Here is a 25410-nt window from a genome sequence, read left to right as displayed (position 1 = left end):
TCCAGATTTGGTGTGTTAGTCAAAGTTCTTGTTGCAGGAAGTACAGGTTTATCTGGATTATGCTGGGATGGTTTCTAAGAAAGTAGTTAGATAACTCACAGAGTTGGGGAGGGGTATTAGAGGGCAAGGCCTCAAATCGAGCTTGATAGAGCAGTGCCCCAAACCATGCTCAGGAAAGCTTTCCAGTCAGGGCCTGGCAGAATGGCTCTCGCAAAGAAAGGTGGGAAGAAGAAGGGCCATCCTGCCATCCACGAGGTAGTGACCAAAGGAGACACCATCAGCATTCTCAAAGACATCCAAGGAGTGGCTTTCAAGAAATGTGCCCCTCAGACACACAAATCTGGAAATCTGCCTTTGAGAATATGGGAGCTCCAGATGTGCACAATGACGCCAGGCCCAACAAAGCTGTCTGGGCCAATGGGACGAGGAACGTTCCAGACCATATCCAGGTGTGATTGTCCAGAAAATGTAACGAGGAGGCAGATTCACCAAACGAGCTGTATGCATTGGTCACCTATGTACCTGTCACCAGTTTCAAAAACCTACAGGCAGTTACTGTGGATGAGACGTAGCTGCTCTGATTGTCAAATAAAGGTATAAAACTAAAAAAAAAAAAATTGTCTTGAAAAGGAAACCACCACAGCTGCTAGTGTCCCATGTAACGAAAGTAAAAACCATCGTCATTTCCTTTCCACTTATGACACTTCTGGATCAGGAAACTTGAAACCGCTTTACCCAGCATCCTGGTACTCATTCCATTATGGCTTGCAGTACAACAGATTTTGTAAAGGGCTTTTTTCCTCAAGCCACCTGTCACACATATAGTATGACCCATGTTACAGCAAAAAAAAAAAAAAAAAAAAAAAAAAAAAAAAAAATGAACTGGACTCGTTGAGAGCCCAAAGTCTGTATGTATCAGAAGACAGGATGAAGCCAGAGGTGAGAAAATATATTTGCAGCTTGTTTAACAAAGAACTTCTATGTAAAATATCTAAAGAATTCCAAAAATCCACAGTGGAAAGGAAAATGACACAGTAAAAAAAGTGACACGTAGAATTTATCTTATAAAGCAGCAATTCCATTCCCAGGTGTATACGCAAAAGGATTGAAAACATGAACTTGAATAAGTACATATACACACGTACTTGTAGCAGCACAAGTCACAATAGCCAAAAGGTCGAAATAACCTAAATGTCCAAAAGCAAATGAATGGATAAGCAAACTGTTGTATACATACGATGGACTATCATTTAGCCATAAAAAGAAATGAAATAGTGATACATGCGGCTACGTGGGAAAACCTCCCAAATATTGTTATTTATACCCTTACATCCTTCCAAGGGCATTCTAGTGGGAAAAGGTCAGGCACAAAAGGTCACACATTATATAATTCAATTTATGTGAAAGATCTGGACTAGATCAATCCATAGAGACAAAACACAGATTGGGGTTGGCAAGGGCTTAGGATGGGTGGTGAGCGGGAGCATCGTTCAGTGGGTATGGGGTTTGATTTGCGTCGATCAAGGTGCTTTGGAATGACAGGGAGATGCTGTGTACAATGTGGTGAATGTGCTGGATATCACCAAGGTGTTCAATTTTAAATGCTTAATTTTATGTTATGTTAACTTCACCTTAAAAATTATTTTTAGGGGCGCCTGGGTGGCTCAGTCGTTAAGCGCCTGAGTACGGCTCATTTCAGGATCTCACGTCCTTGAGCTCGAGCCCCACGTCGGGCTCTGTGCTGACAGCTCAGAGCCTAGAACCTGCTTCGGATTCTGTGTCTCCATCTCTCTCTGCCCTTCCCCTGATCACACTCTGTCTCTGTCTTTGTCTCTCTCAAAAATAAACATTAAAAAATATTTTTTTAAATGTATGGTCAAAGACATATCTGCTTCACCAAAAAAAAAAAAATTAAAAATTAAAAAAGATGTATAACATGAGAGCCAATGTACAAGCAAAAAGGTCAACATTATTAGTTGATGATTCCTTTATCAAGACAATAGAAATTAAAACTTCAGTGAGCTACCGTTTTACACCTATGGGAATGTCTGAACTAAAAACAAAGTATGACCAAAAACATTAAATGTTAGAGAAATGAGGAGGAACTGACACTTTTCATATTTTGCGGGCAGGAGTATCAAACAGTTCAACTACTTTGAAGAGCAGGCCAACACTCTCTTATGAAGTTGAGCATACAGGCAACGTGACGTATCAGCTCCACTCCTAATCACGTATCCAAGGTAAATGAAAACATATGTCCATAAAAATGACTTGTTCAGAAAAGACTCATAGCAGCTTAATTCATAAGAGCCCCAAAGTAGACATAATCCAACTGTCTATCAGTAGAAAACTAGATTAAAGCAGAAACAGGAACAAGAACTCCCTGTGTAGACCCATGTAATAAACTACCAGTCAGCAAGAAAAATGAGCACGCTACAGATCCACGCAGTAGTGTGGATGAATCTCAATGAGGACATTTTAAGGGAAAGAGACTGGTTGGGGGGCACCTGGGTGGCTCAGTCAGTTAAGCATCTGACTTCGGCTCAGGTCATGATCTCGGGGTCCGTGAATTTGAGCCCTGTGTTGGGCTCTGTGCTGACAGCTCAGAGCCTGGAGCCTGCTTCAGATTCTGTGTCTCCCTCTCTCTCTGCCCCTTCCCTACTCATTCTCTGTCCCTCTCTCTCTCTCAAAAATAAATAAACATTAAAAAAAATTAAAAAAAAAGAGACTGGGCACGCAAAAGGATGTACTGGTTATTTCATTATATAACGTCCACATACTTTCACAACTCTAGTGTCAAATCAAAAAGAGGTTTTGGGTGGGTGCATTAAAAGGGGAGGCAATTATCATCCGAGGTGTTGGAATGCTCAATATAGTAGGGTGTCAGTTGCTTGAATGTAAAGAATTACCAAAATTCATACAGCTGAACCCTTAGGATGTGCCCATTTCGTACATTGATGATGCTATTTTCCCTTTGTTAAACTCTGTGATTTTGTTCCACGTATCTCCAACATAACTAATTTTATGACATTATATTGCTGTGGACAATAGTGTCCTAGCTATTTCCCTTCCTATAACAGGAATATCTATCTATCTATCTATCTATCTATCCATCTCTCTATCTATCCAGTTTGAACATATATTTTGCTCTTTTTCTTTCAAAGATGAGAATTATACCTGTGCCCGGTCTCATTTGGCATGCTAATAGTCATACACCTGCTGATTTGCCATCATATGACATAATTTCCTAAAGTGCCACCTGTGATCGAACATATTGTAAAGCTTCAATGTAAAAACTTTATGAATATTAAAAGCAAATGCTAACGCTTCCTTGAATGTACTTGGCTTCAGATGCTACTCGCCGTGCCTAACCCAGGTGTTGATTTAAAATTCAGTGGCACAAAACGATTATCTATCATTCTCAATTATCTCATATTCTTTTAATTCTTGATGCATCTAAGACAGAAGCCTGGGAAACACTTCCTTTCCAATTGACCATATAGCACATTTTGTCATTAAAGGCTGATGCTTCATCATTTGGAATTTCATTCTAAACAAAGATTCATAAGTGAGCCTAACAGCAGCTGCCTTGTCAGGTTTGTGAAAGGGAAAAATTAAATCTACTATATTTATTCCAAGCTCCCTCGGTAATGGATCTCATATGAGAGCTTAATTTTATTTTCTGTTTATCAGAAATACGGCCTATCAAAGACACGGTATGCAGGTAATTATGTAAAGCCATCACACAGATGGCGGGTAATAATAAGAAATTGTTGATGAAAATCTGTCCCTTTAACAAGCAAAGAGAAATGGCATTTGACTCTCCTTCTTATAAATTATAATACCTAGTGCTTGTTAAGTCTTTCACCAGAAAAAAAGAGATCTGGCACAGATAATACTTTGAAGAGGTGAAACAACTCACAGTCCTTCATGTATTCTATCAGTGTAGACAGGAGACATTGACAGAGACTGGGTAGATGATAGATGATAGATAGATAGATGGATAGATAGAATGATAGACAGATGATACATAGACAACATAGAAAATTAAAATTGTCCAAAAGTATGCAGCCACATACTCATGATGAGTCTTCTATGGATGACGTTTATCCTTCCTAAACAATTAACAATTTTTGCTTGTTTATTTATTTATTTTGAAACAGACTGAGCAGGGAGGAGGGGCAGAGACAGAGGGAGAGAGAGAATCCCAAGCAGTCTCTGTGCCTTCAGCGCAGAGCCCCATACGGAGCTTGAACTCAAGAACAGTGAGATCATCACCTGAGCTAAAACCAAGAGTTGGACGCTCAACCAACTGAACCAAGGCACCCTTATCCTTCTGAAACAATTTTTTAAAGTGAACTTCTTGGACGCAGATTGTGGCATTGGCCCATGACTTCATTTTTAGTCTCATGTGTACTGTTCTTGTTAAAATGGTAGATGGGTAGGATCATTAGTTCAAATTTTTGGTCCTTTCTTCATTGAGAAGTATTTTTAAAGAGACTGACACGTTCCGGGCACAATGTTAGTAGAGTGAGTTGTGAATAGGACTGACCAGGGCTCTACGTGGAACCGGATGAGTGGCACATAAAATGAACAGATGGTTACTTGATTTACTACAAGTCTCTGAAATGAGTTGAAATTCATCAAACGTGTGTTCACTTTATTAGTATTCACCTAATACTCACTCTCGGCCAGCCCAAGGGGGTAAGTGAGACTGAAAGGAAAATGGCCATGAGGAGCTTCAATCCGGGAAGACCAGAATGGACATTTCTCAACCTCCCCACATTTAAATGTGCTAAGTTCTCACCACTCTGAGTGTCCCTTATTATGTGTAAAATTAATGTTAGTTACAGTAGTACAGCTTAAGTTGTCACCATTATCATTGTCATCATTGCCATCGTTGTCATCTTCATCATTGTCCTCATCGTTGTTGCTTTCATCATCGTCATCATTGTCACCATCATCATCATCATCATCATTGTAGTTGTTAAACCCACTGTACCCATTAAGCCTTTTCACCTAGTTCACGTGTATACGTCCACCATTCCGCATCGGGGAAAAAACCAAATGGTTGAAACAGCCATGAAATTAACAAAAATTTCTACTACTGTTTTGTGACATATTCTGAGATGATGTCATGAATTATCAAGGGCAAGAAAGAGTTGAAAATAATGATCAGAAAAGCAGATGATGTCAGCAGCGCAAAACAGTAATGAAAATTGTTAGTTAAGACACATGTTCATGCTATGCATAGAATATTGATTTATTGAGGTGCAGACCTGTGTAGACAATTGGCTAGAGCATTTTTTTTTTGATTTTTCAGATACACACTCCCTATGAAATGCCAAACTCACTTAGGAAGATAATAGGCATAAATGTAGGAACAAGGGGCCGCTACAGGAGTGCAATGTTATTGTAATAATTTGCAATGTAATTTTAGAATGACTTGCTATAGATTTTCTTAATCTTGATGCTATTGGCATTTGGGGTCAGATAACTATCTGGGGGGGAGGGGGTTCTGTCTTGTGCATTGTAGGGTGTTTAGCAGCGTCCCTGACCTGTATCCACGACATTCCGGTAGCATCCTCCCACAGCGGTGACAACCAAAAATGTCTCCATACTGCGAAATGCCCCGGAGGGGGCAATAGTGTCAAGTGTTGAGAACCACAGGCTCTAAAGAAAGGATCAAGAAGTGGTCAAGAGAAATGGTTCGTGCTTACAGACCTCTGTCCGATAGATAGAAGCTGTGGGGAAGCATGACCAGGATAAAAAGCAAAAGGTCAATTATTTACACTTATCCTTCTGAAACCATTTGAATACGATCTGAAATATATGCACAGGCCAAAACAAACGGAAGCAGTCAGTAAAAACGCCAGAAAAAGTAAATTAGTTTTAAAACATGAGCAATTCTCTCACTTTGTGATAATAGAGAGTCTTTGTTATGAATTTTGTCTATTTCTCCACATGCTTAAACATTGTACTTCTTGGGTTGCAAATATAAATGAAGTTACCAGTTGTACCTTTTGTCTATCTATGCAATCATATTTTGACATTTTTTTTTAAAAAAGATCAAACGTACGTATGCTAAACAGGTCAGTGTCCCTTTCCTCAATTACCTAAACAACATTTATCTTTATAAACTAACCTTAATGAAACACCTGGTGTCTTTCAGTGATTTAAAACAATTTCCCAGGCATTTTATCGGTCATTTCAACTCATACCAAGTACAGAAATTTCCCAATTGGTTAGGATTTATTTATGTTAAATGTGACGTTCGCTTAAAGTATTTTAAAGGTGGACAGAGGGGCTGTGTGAAGTTCCTACTAATTGTTTAGTTTTAAGAAATAAATTAAAATGACAGACGTACATTATTATTAATATAAAGATGTCAAAACAAACACTGAAAATCCAAATTATTTTCTTTGGCTACATATGATGAAAAAATTTTTTTTAGATCCCCTTTTATCATAAAATGGGAAAATCCTTCCCAAGTGTATTCCCATTTGAGTTAGTGATAGTGGTGTTAGTGGCCAACACCAACTCATTCTGCTGTTATGTTTATGTTGAATTAAGTGCGGGATTGAGACTTGTTCCTGTGTGTGATTTAAAGGCAGTCCCTGACCCCCTGCTTCCCCACCCCTCTGTGTAGATTGAAGCTCACTTTTTTGTATCCCTCTATACTGGTCTTAATCCACTTTGAACATTGACCATGGACTTCCTCAATACAGTTTGAAACAATAGAAGCTATATTTAATAGTAAAAATATTAGTAGCAGAAGACTCTTGTAGGCCTTAAAGAGGGGGGAAAAACTTTTCTTTGGTTGTATTTGTGGGGAGGGGGATGGATACCAGATTATATTAAGAAAAAGGAATTTCTTTTGAAGAAAAGAAAACGTGACTTCTTTTTCAATGGGTATGAAACTGACAATCCACGGTACAAAAATAATGATGGTTCCAAATATGTAAAGAATTTAGACATAACATTTCCAAACGTTTTGTAATAAGCATATGGAATGCATTGACCAAAATCGCCATCAAAGAGAACCTAAATGAGCTTACAAATCAGACATTTTTACATCAGGAAAAGGATTTATATCAGGAAAAGGCATACGACAGCACATCAGCAAACAGAATTATAATAAAAGCGGACAGACTCTTTGAGACACATGACATTTTCAGTTCATCCATCTAAAATATAAATCTATACTTTTAATTAAAATATCCCTCCTGAAACCTGTGCACATGGCTTTGCATGCTTACAAATATGCTGGGCTTGGCCTAGGGCATCCTCTACATAGGAGTGTCGAGTCCTTGGCTCACTAATGAGAAACGTGCAATCCTAGAAGGAAAAGTCAGAGAAATTTCTATCATGCCAGTAAAGCCTGACATTAATTTTACTGTGAAACGTAGTGTCCTGTTAGGAACATGAAGTTTGTAGCTTAGTAGATCAGAGGCACAATATGCACACACCTACTAGGAGAGCATGTATTAGGAATTTTAACAATCCCATTTCGTACTTTCGGATCGGATGCCGGCTTAGGCCTGGATTGCTAGACACTAAGAAGTATCGTATAACGCGTTGGGACATTAAATCTTAGTGACAACACTCAGAAGTCAGTACCTTTGACTTCGTTTTACAGATAAATGTTCACACAATGGACCTCATTTGTTGACCTCCTTGTTTATACGACCATTTATATGCCAAGTACTTTCATCCTTACCAAATTCAGAGAGATTATTTTTCATATTAGCATCCCGGGTTGAATTGGGGCCTCTCCTTCATGTGTTGAAGTCTTAACCACCGTACTTCCAGATGTGACTTAATTTGGAAATAGGGTCGTCGCAGATGTAACTGGTTAAGATAGGGCAATCCGGAGGAGGGTATCCCGTTATCCAATATGATTGTTCTTCTAACAGGAAGGGGAAATCTGGATGCAAAAACACACAGAGGGAGAACACTATGTAAAGATGAAGGCAGAGGTCCGGATGATGCATTTACACGCCAACGGACACCCAACATTGCCAAAAAGTCACGAGAAACAAGGAACCACAGAGGAGAGGCATGGAACTGATTTGCTCTCGGAAGGAACTGACATCCTGATCTTGGACTTCTAGCTTCCAGAGCTGTGAGACAACAAGTTTTTTTATTCCAAATCATCCACATATCGTAGTTTGTGATGGAAGCCAGAGGAAAACTAATACAACTGATACCATTTTATAATTGAGATGATGGAGGTCCTTGAAGGTCACAATGTAAACCCACATATAAGAGTAGGACTGCCCAGGATGAGGTCCAGTGGCTTCAGCACTGATGCACAGTCGTTCTCCTTCACCTACCTTCCCTGGTGCTTTCTTTCTACTTAACTCCAATAATCAGACTTGTCCTGGGAATTGTCATTCATTCTTCCCAGACCTAGAACTGGGGCCATTGATTTGTTGGCAGAAGCTGGAGACAGGAATCTGAGTCAGTAGTGTTTTTCACAAGGAAATCTACTAAGAGTTACCATGAGACTAGTTATTAGCAAAATTGCTCTTACCCCACAGAAACCCAGAGCCTGGCTTCTGCCCCTACCCTGGCTCATGCCTGTCCCCACTGCATACACCCTCTCCGAGTAATACAGATGCCACTTTTCTACGCCATGCCCTGTGCCTGCTCTGCATGGCCTAGGAAGGTTTAACATTTAAGTCTTAAAAAGCCTCTACTGGTCAGTGCTTCCAAGAGACTGTGGACAGGACAGCGGATAGACAGTGAGCAACAATACGCTCATCCACTTCCACAGAAGCATTGGGAAGGATCATGAAAAGGGGTAACCCACTTCCCTTTGACAGTCCCTTATCCATATGTCAGTCTACAAACACCAGGGGAGAGGTAGCGAGCATCTCCTTCCCACTGGTGACTGGCCTTGATGATCACATGATTTTTGCTCATTCTGCCCAGCAAGTATAGGGAGCTTCTTATATCCAGCAATTCTAAGAGACGGTCTGCCATCACAGGAGTCAATTCTACTCTCTGCCCTTACTCAGCTTTCTTTTCCTTCCTTCTCTCTACAACCCCCCACTCTGCCACCCGGCACTCCTATTATCTGTCTACACCCCGTCCCCCTTCCCCCTCCCTCCGTGGCATCCCTGCCGGGTGAGCTGTTGTTGGAAAGCTGTCCCTACACCAGTGACCCTCATTTTGTCACTGGGCTTTGCTTTTTCCTTTCTTAACACAGACCTGGTTAACCATCTGCTCCCAATCTTTTTTTTTTTTTCTTTTCTTTTCTTTTTTTTTCTTTTCTTTTCTTTTCTTTTTGAGAAGACGGGTGCTATTCTTGGATCCTCTGCCATTCTGAGAACTGCAACGCTGTGATGCTCTCTTTCTCCTTTCCTTACGGTCACCACTAATGTATAGTATCCTAAAAATAAAGATACTGACATTTCGAATCTGCCTTCAGTGGCAAACAGATCTTTGAAGAAAACTATTGTTGCAGTTAGACATTTGCCTTGCTGACTTCACCCACTTGGAACGTGATCCGCGGTAAGCTGTAGAAATGGAAGCTGTCGAGGCACGCCCGGGTGGTGCAGTCAGTTAAGCATCTGACTATTTCAGTTAAAGTGATGATCTCGGAGTTAATGGGTTTGAGCCCCTCATCGGGCTCGCTCTCTCTCTCAAAATTAAACTTAAAAGAAATTTTTTTTTCTTTTTAAAGTATAAGCTGTAGAAGCTATAGCTCAGAGCAAGTTTACTGTGCCTGCAGGACAATCGAGCCACTGTACTAATAACGAGAGAGTCCCTTCCACGGGTGGAGAAAGGACACAGCCTTGAACTAAGGCGATCCAGGAGCCCACCCCCAGAGAAGGGGCACAGGGAAAACACCCTGCCTGAGGAGATGGGGCCCTGCACAGTGGCGGTGACACTGCCTTGTCACCCATATGTCACACGATCCCAATCACGGAGCTTCTCCCAGCTGTGGTGTTTGCATCTGAAAAATAAAAGAGCCTGGATTACACACGTCGCAAAGTCTCAACACGTCTGCAGAAAATCCATGTCAAAGTCTCAAAACCTGTTTCTTCCATGGTTTTTCAAAATTCACCAAGAAATTACAGAATACATAGGATACAGAGACAAAGAGGAAATAAGAAAGCCCCCCAAAGGTGCGAGAGAAACCTGAATCACTTAGAAAGGTTAAATATTCCCACTTAGTGAAAGAAGGTAAAAAGTTACCCAGGAGGGTTCCGTCAGGAAAGCGTGGACAGGGCTTCTATGCTCCTCAGGCAGGACTGACTCCACAGGAACCAGTTGGCTGGCCATGTGGGAAAGGATTAGACTGCATTTCGTTATGAAAAAAAAAAGAAAAAAAAAGAAAAAAGAAGAAGTTGGAAAGGAAAGAGGTTTCATAAATTGTGAAATTAAAAATTAGAGAAAAATTACCAAATAGATTGGATTTTGAATGTGGGAGTGATCACATGGCAAGGTGTTGGTCTGTAAGATTAATTTGATCACTATGGGTTGCTAACACAATCTCTCCTCTCTGCCCCCCTCTATCTCTTCCTCCCTCTCTTTCTCTCAGCAAGCCTGTCACCCCTCCCCACGCTGTCTGCACCATCAGAGTCCCCTGGTGACCATAGAGAACAACTAAGTTATGAACTTACTCTCTTACGAACTTCAGAAAGTTGTAGTCTCAATTCTGGAGGTTGGAACTCATTGCATTCTTAAAACCCAAAGACAACCAACCCCACAGATAGTTCGTTTCCTTATGAGAGGTTAAAAATTAGAAAATTAGAAAGTAGAAAATATAAATGTCTATAAATTAACATAAAAGGATGATAAAGCCATCAGGTGTTATAATCAATGTAGTATTTTCATGAAAATAACTATGGGGGCGCCTGGGTGGCTCAGTCAGTTAAGCGTCCGACTTCGGCTCAGGTCACGATCTCGCGGTCCGTGAGTTCGAGCCCCGCGTCGGGCTCTGGGCTGATGGCTCAGAGCCTGGAGCCTGCTTCCGATTCTGTGTCTCCCTCTCTCTCTGCCCCTCCCCCGTTCATGCTCTGTCTCTCTCTGTCTCAAAAATAAAATAAAAAACATTAAAAAAAAAAAAGAAAATAACTATGAATAAGGAGGAGGATGGAATTGCCCTCCATATTTGCAAATCTCTTTCATGTTCGGCTTCACTGAAGCTAGCTGCGTGCTCACATTTGTTTCACATTCAATCTGCGTTTTGATTGAATTATATGATGAAAATCCAGATTCAAACGACCTATCGTAGTTTAGTGGCCATTTCAAATCATTGGGGATATTTTCCTTTGATGTTAAAACATGGTGGGTTTTTTTTTTTTAAACGTTAGTTGCAACTAAAACCATAATAAATGCTTCATACGATGATACATTAAAATCCATTGATCTGTCTGTCACTTTGAATGAATCTTTTATCCATGCATGTTTTACTAATTATGCATTGGTCATTTGGAAAGTATTAGTGCACTCAATTATTCACATCCTCCAAGTGTTGACACATTTCATTATACAATTAAAAAAACCACACATTTGTTACTATCACCACTGACTGAGCAGAAGAGTCTTTAAGTGCAGGGAATTTGTCAAACTCGTGACGGCAGAGACAAATTTTCCAAATTTTAATTTTTGCTTCTAAGTTCAAACTTTATCATCCTTCAACCATACTGCAAGTTATTTTTATTGAAGTAACAGGCTTATTTTGCTCATCTCCCAGAAAGCGTTTGCCAAATTACCCACATATAAATAAGCATAGTTTGTCTAGAAGTGGCTGAAACCTGACACACTCATTTAAATATTTGCTAATAAGTAAGCTTAATAGGCTAGCAAGTAAAAGACTCACGGGTGGGTTGATGGATTCAAATCCCCAAGGGTGAGCTTTCTTCTTTCCCAGAATGCTTCTCTGTCATCCTATTGGCCAAACTATCTCCCATTTTTATGGCTAGAACATGCTGAAGCTGTGGATTCTGCTTTAAGCCAGAGCACAGCCTGTGTATATTGGAGTCAGGTCTGGTGAATGAGTCAAGTACTTTCTTTGTCATGCACTCAGCCCTGCATTTGGAGTTGCCAGGGTTGGTTGGCTGTGGGTTATGGGAAGAAATGGAAGGAAGGAAGGAAGGAAGGAAGGAAGGAAGGAAGGAAGGAAGGAAAAAAGGAAGGAAAGGAGGGAGAAAGGAAGGGAGGAGGAAGGAAGGGAGGAGGAAGGAAGGGAGGAAGGGAGAGGGGAAAGAACGAAGGAGAGAAGGAAAGTAGGAAGGAGGAAAGGGGAAGGAAAGAAGGTAGAAGTGCTACAGACTAGGTTGAATCTAGAAGACAGATTGGGAGGTGAGGCTTCAGATCTGGGGTCAGACTTTTTCACGTCATATCCTGGTTGCAACATTCACTTGATTGTCTAGGAGGAAAGACTCTTGCGTTTGTGTCTCAGTTTCCTTGTTTCTTTCTTTTTTTTTTTTAATTTTTTTTTTAACGTTTATTTATTTTGGGGACAGAGAGAGACAGAGCATGAGTGGGGGAGGGGCAGAGAGAGAGGGAGACACAGAATCGGAAGCAGACTCCAGGCTCTGAGCCATCAGCCCAGAGCCTGACGCGGGGCTCGAACTCACGGACCGCGAGATCGTGACCTGAGCCGAAGTCAGACGCTTAACCGACTGAGCCACCCAGGCGCCCCTCAGTTTCCTTGTTTCTTAATTGGGGTGAATAGTGGCACCTACCTCCTAAGATTATTGTCAGCATTAATTGAAATAGCACATCGAATTAGTTGAAATAGCAATATGCAGTGCTCAGTGAATGTTGGCTGGCTTTGTTAATAATGCCCACGAAAGTGTTAGTGATCTTCGAGTTTTTCGAGAACAAAGATTGCTACCTGTCACCCTGCAACAAACGGGACGTTGTTTCCGCTTAGTCTAACCACATGAGATCATTGCTATGTGTCTGGTCCTCATGTAGTTTCTGCATTGGTCAAGTGTGCTTCTATACGATAGAAACTCTCAGTACCCCAGGGGCCACTTACCTTGGGGAGCCAACTTTTCTTTGGATAAATATGTTTAGGCAAAGAGAGCATGCGACTTCAGTTCTCTGGGACACAGTGGATTTGTCCATGTTTTAGAAATGGCAAAACAGCAGAGACAACTCTGAGGCGGGGCGTGTCTTGAAGAGAGAGAAAATGGCTGTGAGAACTTCAGTTAGGAGACCATTCTGTTAGGGCAGGGAAAGCTGATGAGAGCCTAAACCAAGTCAACGGTGGGACAGACGGAAAAGAAAGGGTGCATTCAGGAGACAATGGAGGACCACGTTCATTTTATTGATTCTCATATTTCCCAAACACAGAAGACCACATCAGCCTCTAGTTTTTGAATCACAGGTTAAACATCACATGTCAAGCGAAGGCCTATTTAACGTCGCTTTCCTCCCCGAAACCCTTCTCTATCCAGAAAAAAGAGTCTATCCAACACAGGGTCTAACCTAAATCAAGCTACTCCTTTCCCTCTTATGAATAAATACACATAGCATCTCATGGTCATATTCATACAATATATAAAATAAAACGAATCCAATTTCTGCCTTTGAATTTTTGGAGATACCTTGCCGACTTCTCGAAAGGAGTCAGCAGCTTGAATGTGCACTTCGGAGCCCTAAATAAGATATTTCTATTTCCCGTAGACAAGTGATAATTAAAGAATATATAACCTTGAAAGAAAATTAGTTGCCAGGATTTCTTCTCTCTCTTCCAAGATTAATACTTCAAAATGCTTAAGTACTTCCACAAAGAATATTGAAGCATAAAAGTTTGATATTTATTAAATGTTGTCATTTTCAGAGAGTGTATCAAACATGGTTTTGATCAGAAGGACATAGAAGCCACGGCATTTATTATTCAGCAAAATCAAAGAACAGAAAGGAAAAACCGTGATGACATTTGTGTCCTCAAGCTCAAGGTCTGTCCCCTAAAACTAGGTTTTGGAGACAAATGGTTATATTTTATTTTTTTAAGGTAAATTACGAAGATTGTCATTTTTCTACTAATGTAGTAAATACTAAATCAGTGACAGGGAAAATAATCCCTGTCCCCTTTAAGAGCAATTTAAATCAACAGGGCAAATGCTGATCTTACTCGGAAAATTGAATGGCTTCTAATTGCTCTCTCCAACTTGTTGCCTCTGCTTTCTCACATCTATTTCTCAGAGTTTCTTAGACTAAAACCACGAAATGGAAAGAAAAGATTAAATTTGTAGACACGTGTAAGGCTATTCCTTGGCCTTGTCAAAATACTTTCCCAAAAAGTTGAACGTGTTTACTCCTTCCTGACAAAAAGCCCCACCTCACTGGTTTTTACAATATTTGTATTATGGGGTTTCTTTTAAAGTTATGATTAAGAACTATGATTTGTTTTAGTGGAAATGAGATCTATTTTTTTTAATATTTATTTATTTTGAGAGAGAGAGAGAGAGAGAGAACATGCACGTGTGCTACTGGGGAAGAACAGAGGGAGAAGGAGAGAGAGAATCCCAAGCAGGCTCCAACACAAAGCCTTGGCTGTCAATGCAAAGCCCCATGTGGGACTCCATCTCAAGAACCATGAGATCATGACCTGAGCTGAAGTCAGGGGTCTGACGCTTAATGGACTGACCCACCCCAATGCCCCAAGAACTTTGACTTTTTAAAATAGTAAGTAATCAGAAAATAGAGATGAAAGATTTGTTCATCTTGTTCCTCTCCTGAACAAGCCATCCTTTTGGAAGCTTATGACTGTAGTATAAGCAGCTAGTTTACTAACAGCAGGATGAGGTGATTTCAAAAGTAGAAGAAATCACCACTGAAAGCAGAGAATTCATATGGGATTTCTGTTAGCATTTTACCTGAAGGCTGGTTGACCGATTAGCACAGGGTCTTAATGGCAGTCATATTGGTTTAATCCATATGCACCCTAGGTATATTGGTTCTGATTTTCTGTTACCTGCCCTCTCTCTAAACCTAGCCAGCAGCCAGCTCCAGGTTGCAGTAAATTCATCCAAAATTGTATACAAATTTAATACTAAGCAAGATACTATTATAGCAAAAGTATTTTGAAAAAAGTATATATTTAAATTAGGTATAAGGGACAAAAGAAGGATTATTGAAATCAATCGACACCCCTAATAGTTAATAATGGGATATTTATTATGTAAATATATAATATATGTTATTATAAACTATATGTATTATATATATTAGAATAATAGAAATGAATCTCCATGCTGATGAGATACCCTAAATATTCTCTCACTGCATTTGATTTATTATTCACTGAAATAATAAATGAAACAAAATATTTTACCAGCGTTATGGACATCCATCTCTTTGAATCACTGATGCAAAATTATGCTCTGAATAAAATCATATTATATTAACTCCTGTTTGAAGAAGAATACAAAACACATGCCCAAAGTGCTTTCACATATGGACTCTATGACTGACACATCATCAACTTACTGACTCTGAATGATAGTCTTAAGCTATAAAAATTCTAGAATGACATGACATTACTTTTAAGATAATTGCTCATTATTCCTCCAACTGAATATCTTATTGTTTAAATTTTAACAACTTTTTTTTTTCTTTTTTTTTTCAACGTTTATTTATTTTTGGGACAGAGAGAGACAGAGCATGAACGGGGGAGGGGCAGAGAGAGAGGGAGACACAGAATCGGAAGCAGGCTCCAGGCTCTGAGCCATCAGCCCAGAGCCCGACGCGGGGCTCGAACTCACGGACCGCGAGATCGTGACCTGGCTGAAGTCGGACGCTTAACCGACTGCGCCACCCAGGCGCCCCAACTTTTTTTTTTTTTGAGAGAGAGAGAGAGAGAGAGCGCATGAGCAGGGGAGGGGCAGAGGGAGAGGGAAAGAGAATCTTACGCAGGCTCCATGCTCACTGTGAATCCCAGTGTAGGGCTTGGTCTCACTACTGGGAGATCATGACCTGAGCCAAACTCAAGAGTTCGACTCTTAACAGACTGAGCCACCCAGGCACCTCAAATTTTAATAACGTTTAAAATGTAATGTGCATTGTTTGCTTTGGTTTCCGAAATCAAGACCAGTATTATGGGTAGTAAATGAACCAATTCTTTGTGTATAAAGGGATAATTTTCCTTCTTTACAAGAGTGTAATATTCTATTTCAGGATATTTTTATTGGTTCAAAGGCTTCTTCTAGAAAGAAAGATATTTCTCTCTGTGTGTTCTTCTTATTTCTTTAAATAATAGAAATTACAATATTTGGATTATTTTTTCTTTTGGGATAATTGTGATTTATAGGAATATGACTAAAAATATGACTTACCTTGAGTATGGAGAGAAAAAGAGAGAGAGAAAGGGAGGTATTGGGAAGAGAGATGAAGTGTATATATATATATATATATATATATATATACATAATTATCGTGCACTGCAGGAGAAAAAGATTGTGGGGATAAAAATGCAGTTATTTCATGCTAGTGATGTAGAAAATGGGGCTCAGAGAAATCAATATTGAAACAATATAGGATCTGTTAAATAACCCTAGGAAATTTTGGTCTAAGTGCCAAATATCATTTCTAATAAAACATAATCTTTATACTTGCTTTAGTATTATTTGATTTCAACACACTTTTATTAAATGCATCACCAAGAATGTATTGGTACTATAAAAATTCAAGTATTTTTCCAAAGTATATCTCAATAAAAATATTAGACGTGCATTATAATTAGAAATTAGTCGCTAAAAACATGAGGACTATTTATCGTCAAGTATTCATTATCATGATGGTATTTTAGTATTAAAGTATAAACATAAGTACAACCCTACATGAATAATTAACACTGTTCATTTACTTACCAAAATCCAGTGAAATACATGTATATTCCTTTGAGTGTCTCCCTTGATTGCTCTCTCAAAGCCTCTCTCTCAGTCTCTCTCTCTGAGTGTGTGTGTGTGTGTATGTGTGTGTGACTGCGAGTGTGTTTCTTTGTCTATCAGCCATTTTCCTTTAGACTAAAATGAACTTACATTTACTAATGGGACTAAACGTGGAAACCACAATTTCCAACTTAATTTCCAAACCACCATTTCCAAATTAAAGAACCAACTTTTTAAAATTAAGGTTTTATTTTAATTCCAGTACAGTTAACATACAGTGTTATTATAATAGTTTCAGGTGTGCTATATAGTGATTCAGTAATTCTGTACATTCATTTTTCGTTTTTCATTCTTATAAGTATACTCTTCATCCCTTTCACCTATTTTGCCCATCCCCCCACCTCCCTTGATATGCTGCTTCATTTTATTTTATTTTTTTTAATTTTTATTATTGCTTTAAGTTTATTTTTAGAGAGAGAGACAGCACCAGTGGGGGAGGGGCAGAGAGAGACACCCAGAGAGAGACAGAGAGAGAGAATTCCAAGCGGGCTCCTCACTGTCAGTGCAGAGCCTGACCCAGGGTTCAAACACATAAACCATGAGATCATGACCTGAGCTGAAGTCAAGAGTCAGATGCTTAACTGACGGAGCCACCCAGGCACCTTGATATTATTTATTTTAAATGAGTACCTTCAGTTAAAGTTATTATTATTTTTTCAACAAAACCATTTTTTCTTGAAGCATACTTCAAAATACATGATTGTAAAAGATATATATATATATACATAGATGTATATATATATGTGTGTGTATAGATATAGGGATATATATATATATATATATCTTTTAGATATATACATATATAAAACATTTCATCCAAGACAAATAGAATGCACCTTTTCTTCAAGTACACACAGAAGAATCTCCTGGTTAAACCACATTAAAAAAGACATAACAAATATTACACCTTTAAGAAGACTGAAATTATACCAACCAAATATAGTTTCCAACCACAATGCTACAAAGCTAAAGATCAACAATAAATCAAAGCTGGAAAATCTACAATGTAAATATTAATTATTTAATATGCAAATCTTAAACAGCTCACTACTGCCCAAGCAATGGGCCAAATATGAAAAAAAAACAGCAAATCAAAATATATCAAAGCAAAAGAAAAAGAAAACACAATATTTCAAAACCTATGGGTTGCAGCAAAAGCAGATGTTAGAGTGAAACTTATGCCAAAAATGCTTATATTAAAATAAAAAATGCAAATAACATACCGCAAGGAACTAGAAAAAGAAGAAACTTAGCTTAAATTTAGTAGAGAAAGGAAATGACAGACAGTAATAAATAATATAGAGAGCAGAATAAATAATAACAGCTTTGAAAGTAATACCCAGATTTTTAAAAAATAAATGAACAAGATTAAATCTGCAAACAGCCAAAAAAAATAAACAAAATTGGCAATGCTGTAACTACATTTACAAAGCAAAAATTGGAGACAAGACTCAGAAACCAAAATTAGAAATAGAAAGCAATAGATAATCACAGAAATGCATAGTGTGATAACACATTACTATAAGCCATTATATACTAACAAATCAGATTACTTATGGAAAAAAAACCAGATAATTCCTAAAATGCACAAGTTACCATGTTTGGATCATGAATCTTAAATGCATGAAATAGGAAATCTTCTTAGACTAATAGCAAGATAAAAGTTGAATTCGGAATCAAAATTCTCCCAGCACAGAAAAGCCCAAGATCACATGGTTTCACTGGTCAATTCTACCAAACATTTAAAAAATATATATTTACGACAATCTTTACCAACATCTTACAAATAATGGAATAAAGGGAACACATTGATACTAAAGCAGTATAAAAGCAGTACAGAAACAAAAGTCTAGTTTGCTCAATATTAAGTATTGCTACTCTGACTTTCTTTTGATATTCAACTGTGTGATAAATGTTGTTCTACTCTCTCACTTTCAATGTGTAGGTGACTTAAGGTCTAAAATGATTCTTATGTAGGCCACATATAGATGAATCTTGGTGTTTGTTTGATTTTATCCATTCTGACACCCTGCATCTTTTGATTGGAGCATTAATCCATTTATGTTCAAAGTAATTCTTGAGAGTTATTTATATATTGCCATTTATTTTGACATTGTTTCTGGAGATTTTCTCTGATCCTTTCTTGTATTTGTCACTTTTGGTCTCTCCTTTGCACTCAAAAAGTCCCCTTTAATATTTCTTGCAGGGCTCTTTTAGTGGTCATGAACTCCTTTAGTTGTTTTTTTTTTTTTTGTTTTTGTTTTTTTTTTTTTTTTGTCTGGAAGATCCTTTTATCTCTCCTTCTCTCCTGAATGATAGTGTGCTGGGTAGAGCTTTGTTGGCTGCAAATTTTTTCCCATTCAGCACTTTGAATATACCATGCCACTTGCTTCTGGCTTGCCAAGTTTTTGTTGAGAAATCTCCAGCTAGCCTTATGGGTTTTCCATTGTAAGTTAAGGACTTCTTTTGTCTTGCTGCTTTTAAGATTTTTCCTTTATCACTATATCTTGCAAATGTAGTTACAGTATGTTTTGGTACTGGCCTGCTTTTGTTGATTTTGATGTTTGTTTCCTTCCCCACATTAGGGAAGTTCTCAGGTATTATCTCTTGAAATAAATTTTCTGTGTGCCTTTCTCTCTCTTCTTCTGGGACTCCTGTATATGCATGTTACTATGTTTGATCGAGTAAGTGAGTTCCCTAAGTCTATTCATGTGTTGCGTGATTCATCTTTCTTTTGTTCAACTTCATTATTTCCCATTATTTCGTCTTCTGGGTCATAATTCATTCCTATGCTTCTTCCAGCATGCTGTTCATCAAGTGTTTTCCAATCTTGTTTATTGCATTCTTCACCTTTGATACATTTTCACGTCCTTTATCTCTGTGGTATAGGTCTCCCTCCTGTCTTTCAATTTTTTCTTAAGCCCAGTAAGTATCCTTGAGATTGTTGCCTTCAGTTCTTCATCAGGCATGTTACTTATATCTGTTTTGCTTGGATCTCTGGCCATGGTCTTATCTTATTCTTTGATATGGGATAAAGTCCTTTATCTTGGCATTTTGTCTAAGTCTCTGCCTTCTTCTTTGAGTTAGAAAAGCCAGTTATGTTTCCTGTTCCTGAGTGAAATGGTTTTGTGGAGAGAGGTCATGTGGTGCCCAGGGCCTGGAGCTTCAAAGAGTGTCTCTGGTGAGTGCTGCCTGCACTCTACTACTGTGTTTGGCTGCTCTCTCCTTCAAGCCAGTCATCTGCAGAAACTCTCCTTGCCTGCAGTGAGCAATGTTTGGCCCCTGGCCTGAATATGGTGAGTTTTAGCTAGGTGTGCATTGGCCTGCTTGTGAAGTGAAACCTGACACCAACTTCATCAGAATCTGAAGAACTCTCTGGTGGAGAGATATGGTGTGGGCAGGCGTTTGTGCTGGTCTTCTAGGGGAGGGGCTTACCATGCTGGGACTGAGGCAAGTTTGATGGAAAAGGGCAGTCCTGCCAGAGCACAGGGTGGTGGTGCTTTAAGCAATTTAGGCAGCTAATGTCCAAGCTGAACTGCTTCCCTCAGGTGGTTCTGTGTTTATGCTGAGGGGCAGGGGAGGGAAAGGTGCCAGCTAGCTTTTTTGTTCCTTGAGAGGCAGCTCTCTGAATGCTGCCTCTCAAAGAAGTGGTTTTAGTAAATAACCTCCCACTGTGTGCCCCAGGCATTTTTCAGATCACTGTTTCCATGCTGTCAGATCCAGGGTTGTTTCTGTGCCTTCTCTCCAGGAGCAGCTCAGTGCCCTCCTGGCTCTATTTCAGCCAAGCTTGCTGACCTTTAAAACTCCAGGCTTTAAGCCCTGCTGGTTGTAAGAACTGATGAATTTCAGTCTCTCTCATTTTCCAAGCCAATGGCTTTGGGACAACGTTCTTCGTGTGCGTTCCTCAGTGTGCTCCAATCTCCTTCTCCCTGACCATGGCTCCTGTGATCCATTTCTCCCCTAAACCACATCTCCATACTTCCTACATTCTTCCATGTGACCTCTTCTCTCCCTTCAGTTGTGAAGTTTGTTGTTCTGTCGGCCTTCAGGTCGGTTTCTCAGAGTATTCACAATGACTTGATGGTTATCTAGCTGTGTTCTTGGGAAAAAAATGAGCCTGGGGTCCTCCTACTCATCCATCATCTTTGATGCCTCTTCCCATCTCACTGAGGTTCATGAAGAAAAGTCTCAACATCATGTGATGTGTTTTCAACTTAGCTCCAAAGACAGGAATCTTGATCACTTCATTAAACAGAAGCAATATAACCAGGTCACATATTATTAGAAAAATATAACTACATTAAGTCAACATAAATTTAAACAGGAAAAAGGACAGGCACACCTCACTGTTGAGAGACGCCGATGCGGCTGACTATGGTGTAACAATCGCCTGCATGGATCATCTAGGAGAAGCAGAGCGCTGACACTGTCAGAGCCCAAGGCTCAATGACTGTCCGCATCTGAACACTGAGATGACAGATTGTTGTCAATAGATTCTGGACCTCCAGCTGCTGGGCTGGAACATTGCAATGTTTTTAGTCTTATCATCTTTGTTGAGAACTAATCTTACTACATGTTATCAATACAGTTAGTGGGAATTAAACATATGAAAGTATTGATGGATCACAGGTCACAATAAGAATACGCAGTGAGCATATATTTGATATATACGCTGATATATACGTTGAACATACTGTTGATGTGCTTTGGTCAATGTATTGTGTACGGTGCTCGGGGGAACATCAGCAAGCACCATTTGGTGCCAGGACTGATGGGCAGAATGAGGACTGATCCAGGAGATGCTGGTTCCTTAGCCTCCTCTGGAAAGTCACATTTTGGCTCCCGGTTTTTGGGTCAGCAGACACATCAGCTTCTGCTGCAGGAAGCAGCCTGTGTGGTGATTTGGCCGATGAACCTTCTTCCCCCTTGCTCCTCTCTCCCCGTCCCCCCTCCCCCCTTCTGCCACTTAGACCCAGAGACCTGGGTGAAGAGAGTTCCATTTCCTGGCATTGGTCACATGACCTGTAGTTTTCTTGTAATCATGATACCATGAAACACTGTTTCTGGGTAACTTCAGTAAATGGGTTCTACTTGGTGTCTAGGGTACCATTGAGTTTGTCAGGAAGTTTCTTGGAAAGCTGTATGGCATATGCCTGTGGTCATGGGAGATAATTCAGGAATAAATAGGTATGGCTGTCTGTTCCCAGTTACTGAATTCACACAATTAAACCTGCAATCAGAGTTTTAAATTAACTGTCTCCCATCCCCAGATTCTACTCAACTGTGTGGACGTGTCCATTGGATCCAGAGATTCCTCTCTTACTTGGCACTCTCATGGGAAGTAGCCTTCCTTATCTCTTGGCAAAGATTCTCAGTGGTTTTGCCTTTTTCTCCTCCTTACGGCTCAGAAGGACATCCACATTTATGTGAAGGACCCACATGATGGAATTGTTGGCAGCCTTGTTACCAGAGATGTCCCTGGCGTTTTAGGATTTCTGAGTGATCTGCCCACCCGGGAATGTTATGGCCTTGTGGCAAATATGTGTCCCCTCTCCCATCCTGTTAGCGTGCCTCCTACATAGCCAGCCTTATCATCAGCTTTAGTGCCCTATGGACCCTGTGAGCACCTGGGAAGTAGGTGACTCACCCTTTTGAGCCATCTGGTATTCAGAGTGACTCACCATCACACTCCAGTGGATGTTTGCTTCCATTATCTCCAAGGAAGTTGTGGTACAGAGACAGGCAATGTGACCACTTGATTATTGCCTTTAAAAAAAAATGTTTTAGGGGCGCCTGGGTGGCGCAGTCGGTTAAGCGTCCGACTTCAGCCAGGTCACGATCTCGCGGTCCGTGAGTTCGAGCCCCGCGTCGGGCTCTGTGCTGACTGCTCAGAGCCTGGAGCCTGTTTCCGATTCTGTGTCTCCCTCTCTCTCTGCCCCTCCCCCGTTCATGCTCTGTCTCTCTCTGTCCCAAAAATAAATAAACGTTGAAAAAAAAAATGTTTTATTTATTTATTTTGAGAGAGAGAGAAAGAGAGAGAATGCAAGTGGGAGAGGGGCAGCTAGAGAGAGGGAGAGAGAGAGAATCCCAAACGGGCCCTACACTGACAGATGTGGGGATCGATCCTGCAAACCATGAGATTATGACCTGAGCAGAAATCAAGAGTCTGACACTTAACTGACTGAACCACCCAGGCGCCCCGATGATGGTCTATTCTGACAATTTACCCTCATCCTTAGGGGATGTCTCCAGGCATTGGGGTGACCCAGCCTAAACCCCGTGCTGTGGAGTAGGACAGCACTATCCAACCCAGTTTGCATGCATGACTTTGGCAAGTATCGCTTAGCTCAGGAACTTTCGGGCAATGCTTAAGTAGGTGCTTAGTTCCCATGTCCAGGCATCCCACAAATGATCTCCTGGGCTCTGCAAGCATAGGGTCTCAGAAAGAAACTTCTTTGCCTAAGAGTGCAATTCTAAGTGGGGAACAGGTGTATTGGTTTCAAGCTTTCTGTCTAGGGGAGTGCTAGGACATACCAGTTCCCCAGGATCTGGACCCTTGGTTGCTGGGGAATTGAACAGGACACAGGTCTGCTGAAGAGGGAGGTCCAGGACTCAACTTTGTAGGGACAGTCTAGAGATGCCTCCTGGGCCATACACAGGAAAAGCCTGCTATCCTGTCTACAATCATTGAAGTAGGAAACAGTTTTTAAAGCATTTGTTAAAAATGTGCTCATCACCCCACCGCCAAAATTGACACCTAAGTGCTTCTAAAATTATACTTTTTACCCTTGGTCTTCTAAGGATAAAAGTCCTTACTTCTACCAGAGATCAGTTACTCCTCTTATGCTATATGCCCTACTCCATGTTGCCTTCTCATCGAATTTTCTTCACAATTATGCAATTTCTCTTCTGCATCTCTAATTCTTTCCTCTCCGTAAGATTATCCTCACCTTCCCACAAACAAGACCCAATATCCCCAATCTTTAAAAAAATGAAAAAAAAAGTTCCTGGGTGTCTCCTTTGGTTGAGCGTCCAACTCTGGATTTCAGCTCAGGTCCTGATGTCATGGTTCATGGAACTGAGCCCCGCATCAGGCTCTGCACTGAAAGCATGGAGCCCACTTGGGATTCTCTCTCTCTCTCTCTCTCTCTCTCTCTCTCTTCCTCTGTCCCTTTGCTGCTCATACTCTCTCTTTCTCTCTCAAAATAAATAAATAAACATAAATAAATAAATAAATAAATAAATAATGAAATAATGAAATAAAATAAAAAACACCTTCACCTTATTTTCTTTTCCAATTCCCAATCCAATTCTGGACACATTTCCTCAACAAAACCCCCTGAAATGTCTGCCTATTCACCCTTGCTGTTCCTTTTGTCATTGAAAACATACTCGGCCATGTCACTCACTGACCTTACTCCCATCCAGGTCTCCAGACATGTCCATGCTGCCAAATCCACTGGCCTCTGAGTTCTTCTTCAGCAATATCTCAGCAAAACTCATAAAAAAAAAACTTCCTTTCATCTCTTGGCCTCCAGAACACCACATTCTCTGCCTCTCATCCTACCTCACATGGTTCTCTCTCTTTCTTCTTCGCTAATGCCTCTCAATGATAACATTCCTCAAGGTTCTTTTGCGTCCTCTAAATGTGTTCTCCTGTTGGGTGTCTCCATTTAGACATAGTATATCCCCCAGAGGGTTAATGAATCAGGATGTTCCCAACCCGTGTTCATTGTTACTTGGCTAGTTTTACAAAATCCATTCACATAGTAATTTTGCTTAACAGATTCATTTCAAAGCCATGTTCAGAAGGCGAGTAAGACAATGGTATGAGGCAGGGTCAGAGCATGTAGCACTTTAATTACAAATTGTAACCAACCCTAACTCTTCTCTTGGACAAGATGCTACATCTAAGTCAACATTTTCAAGCCCATGCCTAATATTTCCAAACACAAACTCTAGCATCGTACATTATCCAGTTGCTTAGCTGGTGATACAAATATCTCACCCGAATCTCAGTTTTAACCAGGTAGAAACAACTCTAAATCCTCTCACTTCCGAAATAATTTCCTCCCTCCGATTCCCTATTTCCATAAGTAGAACAGGTTGCTCAAGTTAAAAAATCAAGACTTTTTTGCATTGCATCTACTTTTTTTTGTTTACTGCCTGAAGTTATACATTCCCAGGTCAGGGATGCTGCATGAGAAGTGAAGTGCAGGTTATGTAACACACATCCTATCCCACTGTTCGCATTTTTACTATTACAACCTCATCCAGGCACCTCTGGATCTTGCCTGGTCTATCACTATAGCCCCGTTCACTGGCTTCTGCTTGGCTCTTGCCCCTTCTGTGTGCTCTCAGCCTAGCAGTCAAGTGAACTTGAAAAACCACACATTGTGTGTCATGAGGTTCCCATGCTTGAAACTGTTAGCTCGCTTATCATCAGTTTTCAAAAAAAAAAAAAAAAAAAAAAAAAACATTAAATTCC

General features: G+C 40.0%; 1 pseudogene; it reads left to right on the top strand.

The window, feature by feature from the left end:
- Positions 1-201: 201 nt before the first annotated feature.
- On the top strand, positions 202-572 carry LOC115498753 (annotated as a pseudogene).
- Positions 573-25410: the final 24838 nt, after the last annotated feature.

The sequence above is a fragment of the Lynx canadensis genome, chromosome A1 (assembly GCF_007474595.2).
Source record: "Lynx canadensis isolate LIC74 chromosome A1, mLynCan4.pri.v2, whole genome shotgun sequence".
Classification (NCBI taxonomy): domain Eukaryota; kingdom Metazoa; phylum Chordata; class Mammalia; order Carnivora; family Felidae; genus Lynx; species Lynx canadensis.
This window is presented reverse-complemented; position numbering and strand designations above follow the sequence as displayed.